Below are 5,684 nucleotides of genomic sequence, written 5' to 3' on the forward strand. Positions count from 1 at the left end.
GTCGCCACCAATCATTTAAGGTGAGACTGGAACACCATAAAAAAACCGGATGCTTTTAATAAAACATTTTTGTTTTTATCAAAATACCGGGTTTGAAGGTCTACGAAAATCCAGAAATCAGGTTCGGGAGTCGTTTACGCGTGAGGAAAGATTAGCACCCCCACAAGCGCCCAAAAATTGGTACCCAGTTAATTACCCTATATTTAAAATCAGAAATTTGGAGTTCGATATTTATTGAATTTAAAAATCATTAAGGATGAAAAGTTGAAAAGGGTATTCGTTTATCGAGATCGATAGCATTTGCCCCCGAGCATAAATACGGGAGATCAACTATTGTGCCTAATAACCGAATATTGCCTCATTTTTAGAAAACATGATGTGATTTTGAAAAGAATGTCGACTTATTCAAGGAATTACTAGTAGTAACCCCCTAAGCACGATCGCGGGAGATATACTATTAATTCCTTAATAAGTAAACAATGCCTTAGATTTGTAAAAACAATGCAATCAAACAAAATTTTATTTAATCCTAATTATACTAAAAATAAATTAAGATATTTTCTAACTTAAAATGTCAAATTATGAAAATTAATGAACTTAGGGGGTCAAATCTAAAATGTAAGTTCTAGTATTAAAGTTTAATGCTATATATTAAAATGGATTAAATATTCGCGTATTAAAAAAGTTTCTTTCGATAATTTTAAAATGATCGAATATTACCTTTAATCCAATTATTTAATAATGTCGAGTTACACACATGAGGATCTCATACATCTCGTGCAAAAATGATGTCATGTTATTTAGATGTAATTCATTTGCATGCCCGTATACTTTTCAAGGTATATTACATGTATATGCATGATAAATATCCATACTTACAAACCAACAAAATATAATCAAAATCAATAAATTAATAACCTTCACATGCTAATTTTCTATTGATATATGTAGGTATACGTTATCATGGAAAATAATAAATAAAAGGAATCTACAAAATAAAGCTATCACCATAAAAAAATAGGTTTAATGTATTTATAATGGAAAACATGCCAATTTAATATATCATACACATTATATTAAAGTATGAATGCAAGTATAATATTTTTTATATTGATTTCTTTAGCCTACCGACACTCAAACCTTGTCAGACTCAACATTGAGTCACCAAGCACTTAACCACCGAAAACAAGGGAAGTGTCACTATGCAAGTATAATATATAAACTTATATTTACAAATAACTTGCCATGTAGTAATACGTATATATCGAATAAAAAAAACTAACTTATATGCAAATAAGCAAATAAGCAAATAAGCAAATAAGCAAATAAGCAAATAAGCAAATAAGCAAATAAGCAAATAAGCAAATAAGCAAATAAGCAAATAAGCAAATAAGCAAATAAGCAAATAAGCAAATAAGCAAAAGTAATGATTTTGTACCAATACTAAATTACCAACCAACTAAAAATATTAATATATAATATGCATAAATTATATATCTATATGCGTAAATTAATAAAAATTATTATAATATATACATATAAGTGTTACGCATGTTGTATATATATAAATAATTATAATATACACGCATGTTATATATATATTACATAATGCGGATAATAAAATATACATTCTACATACTATATAATATATAATATATATAATACACTTAAATAATAATATATACTTATAAAATATGTTATATATCGTATGTTTACAAACTACAAAGCAAATGGCATAAATTATATTATAGGAATTACCAACTTTTAATATATAATATAAAAGTAAAGTAATCATACATAATATATATATAAGGCACCACCAACGTGGGTTAATAAACAAACATATCACTTAATTAAAAAAAAACCTTACTTTAAACATAGGGAACGAAGATCACTACTACCTAAAAAACAATTCTATCACTAAAGTTAAAGTATCCGACACTAAAGTTAAAGTATCCGACACTAAATATTAAAGACACAATTTTATCAATTATTTATCTCAACCAATATTAATGAAATAAGAATAAAAATTACACAATCATAACAACAAATTCGAAACTGAAATATAAAATCTACAAAATCGATGACTAAAGTACAAATACGAGTTGAATCTAGAGGATTAAACTATGATTAAATCAAAAATTATAAGACATAAAGAAAAATGGAAAAATAAAAAAAAAGATCCCCCAGTGACCATTTTGTAAAACACGCGTAAACTATGGGGGATTAAAATGCGATTACACCATTAAATTAGCTTATATATACCATCATTTAACTCTTTTTGTTTCATTTTCACTTGTTTCATAAAAAAAATGAGAGAAGCTCTCTCAATCCTCAGCCGGCCGGACAACCCAACTTGCCATTCCGGCCACCATTCCGACCACCACACACGGTGGTTGGAACTCCAAAATTCACCCAAAAAGACCCCAAAACATAGATCTACTACCCTAGGCACCAAACTAAACCTAAAAATTCCCTAAACAAACCCAAACAACCACAAATCTAACCTCGACTGTTCGGTTTCCTCAAACTCTGACCACCGTAAACTCTCCAACTCAAGTAAGCTATTGTCTGACCCTCTTTTAGACTCACAGATATATATATATATATATATATATATATATATGCATGCAAAGAGTTTATTTCTATATTTTCGAAACTAAAAAATATACCTTGAAAACAACTCTGCTATTTTTATTGCTTTTCAAATCTGAGAGTCTCCTCCTTTTACATTTTTTCCGTTTGGGTTATATAGACCTTGATTTATATTATTTTTCACTTTCTTTTTTCTTATTTTTTCTGAAACATCATGAGTGAAGTAAAAAATAGATTGAAATCACGGGTTTGTCTTGGTCTTGAGGTTTGTCTTGGTCTTGATGTTTGACTTGTGAATCCAGTTGTCAGTTGGTGGAGAAGACTGTGATGGTGCCAGATTCAGTGGCCTGGGCTCGATCTGGACCGTTGGATGGGTCCAGATCGGACGGCTCTAGCAAGGCACCGACAGCATCCAAGGGGGAAATCTTAACTGAGAGTTGATCTAGACCGTCCATCTCCAACTTGATCGTATGACTGAGATTAGGTGGTTGCCTTAGAATATGATGAAACCCTAGTAGGTGTTGGGTTTTCATCCTTAGGTTTGCTGGACTGTAATTTGGGTTTGAAGTATTTGGGTCGAATCTGTAAATAAAAATATTATTTTAGTAATCTTAAATAATAATAATAATAATAACTTAATAAAAACAGGACGAAAAAAATCGAGGGTCGACAACATGCAAATGCAACTGTATATATAATTTATAAATATGTTAAGGATTAATATTATTTAAATTTGATTAAGTAAAACTATATTTTAATTATTTTAAAGTAACATATAATAAATGCCTTTAGTATTAGTTCATAGGATAATTGAAAGAAAGTCCTCATCATGTTATAGTTGACATATGCAAAAAAATATTAAGGCGAATTTTTTTTTTTTTGATAATTTAAGGCGAAAATTAAGACCTGTATATATATATATATATATATATATATACACGAATGCACAGACACAACGTAATATCATAGATGGAAAACATATTTAAAATATATGGATACCTAAACAAAACAAAATATATTACATTAACATGGAAAGAAAAGAAATGAGGAACATTATGATCGCATATATACAAATATTAAATCCCTTAATAAAGGGTTATTGAAAGCAAACATACCATATTTTATTTGAGTATATATATATATATATATATATATATATATATATATAATGAACAAATACAAATACAAAGCAAACATACATATATTCTATTAAATATAAATGAACAAATAATATGGTAAAAAGATGAACAAAACAATAAACTCACAACCCAAGTAAAAGAAAATTAAAACTAAATACAAGGCTAAAAAAAGATAGTAGAAAAAGTTTCAGTTTCCAATAAACAAATATAGGCTTAAATAAAACATACATGAAAGGACTAAATTAAACATCATCGAAATAAAGTGCTAAAAAATGGACAAACATGAAGTAAGGATCAAAACGAAAGTATATAAAATACCAGAAGACCGCGCAGCAGAATATCCCCTAACAAAGGAAACACACGAATCTGTCGAGTAAAAAGGCAATGAACAATAAACAACACTCACTTTTCATTTCAATATTTTTTTAATCAAAGAAAAACTCATATTTTCTCTGTTTTGTTCTTCAAATCTTCATGTTGTTCTTAACAAGCCAAGAAAACACCGTCGCTCTGCCTTGCCGACTGTCACTCCTCGGCTCCTGCCACGGTTCACCGGCGACGGGAAAAAAATAAACACTCTTTTTGAATCCTTTTCTCCTCTCCGACCCAAATTCGAATTCAAAATCTCCTAATGAACACAAGATCTCAGTAGATCTAAAAAACTCGTTTTATATCCTTCAAGAACAGAAACTCGCCAGAGGCGTTACAAATTTGGGGAGATCTCTTTCAAAAGTGGACCTCAGCTTCTTTAAGGTTTTGCTCTTTGTTTTGTTTTTACCAAAAATCCTCCCGGGACTGTTCTCTCTTAATTTTCCCTTTTTTTTATTTATCAAATCCTTGCTATTCTCGGCTCTCCTCTTTTGATGATAATGGTTGCTTTTTTATTTTATCTCCAATCCTCTCATTTTTCCTCTCGTTTTGTAGGTATATGAAGGCCTCATGATCCTCTGATATTTTTGGCTTGATTCGTGCTACCCTTTGACGTTGTGGTCCTTATTTTTGGATGAGTTTGGGTGGGGATTTTGTACGAAGATGGCAGAGGTTGGGGGACCAGATCTGACATGGCCATCTTGCTTGACGGTGGAGCCTCTACGCGGCATCTGAACCATCGGATGTCTTGGTACCGTTTGGGGAAGGCGGCGGCAACTACCCCTTTGTATTTAGGGTTTTTTTGGATCACCGTTAGATTCAACAGTCAAGATCATTGACGGCTAGGGTTTATGAAATACCAAAGTATGTGGGCTTTAGATAGCTTGGGTTATATAATGGACCTATAAATCAAATTAATAAAAGTTAGCCTTATTTGAATTTAGAAATTATATATATATATATATATTAAACAACCCATTAATTCTTATGTTTAAATTAATCAAAGAAAAATAATTAAATGTAAATCTAATGAAATTTGGATAAGGGCTCCAAACAAAACGAGTATAGTCATGACTTCTCCTTTGTTTTTGACTTCTACATGTGAGACAACTCCAAATATTACTTAACCATGTATAGTTTCATCAAACTTTACGAACAACTCCTTTAAATCACACATGCGATTGCTTACATATTATCGAGATACTAAATATTTTTCTTAATTTTTTCATTTTCTTTATAAGTGAAGAATACATGAGATTTTTCAACATTTTCTTCTTCAGTTGATGTTACATTATTTCTTTCTTCTTTAAAAGTTTATCTACACTTGTAACTAACGAGATCATACTTTTTGCAATTATAGTATTATACTTGTGATTTATTTCCTTGTTGAATTTTGCCTCGACCTTTGAATCCTTATCCACGAAAATTTTGACTTGTTTGAGCAATGTCATATAATTGGCCACAAGTCCACATGTTCCTTGTTCACCTCTGTATCTTCCACTATAACACCTCAATTTCCTCAACCTCGTGTGCAACTATTGTAGGCTTCATCTTTGTTAACGTCCATCTTTATTTGTGGAC

The 5,684-nt window shown here is 30.3% G+C and overlaps 2 long non-coding RNA genes across 2 annotated transcripts; both read left to right on the top strand.

Moving 5' to 3' along the window:
* Positions 1-2,312: 2,312 nt before the first annotated feature.
* On the top strand, positions 2,313-3,204 carry LOC120189771. The gene is made up of 2 exons (XR_005522553.1): positions 2,313-2,559; positions 2,898-3,204. It is a non-coding gene; the product is annotated as an uncharacterized LOC120189771 (long non-coding RNA).
* Positions 3,205-4,007: 803 nt separating this feature from the next.
* On the top strand, positions 4,008-5,042 carry LOC120189760. Its single transcript, XR_005522551.1, has 2 exons — positions 4,008-4,487; positions 4,659-5,042. It is a non-coding gene; the product is annotated as an uncharacterized LOC120189760 (long non-coding RNA).
* Positions 5,043-5,684: the final 642 nt, after the last annotated feature.

This window comes from Hibiscus syriacus, unplaced genomic scaffold, assembly GCF_006381635.1.
Source record: "Hibiscus syriacus cultivar Baekdansim isolate YM2019G1 unplaced genomic scaffold, ASM638163v2 tig00116959_pilon, whole genome shotgun sequence".
Classification (NCBI taxonomy): domain Eukaryota; kingdom Viridiplantae; phylum Streptophyta; class Magnoliopsida; order Malvales; family Malvaceae; genus Hibiscus; species Hibiscus syriacus.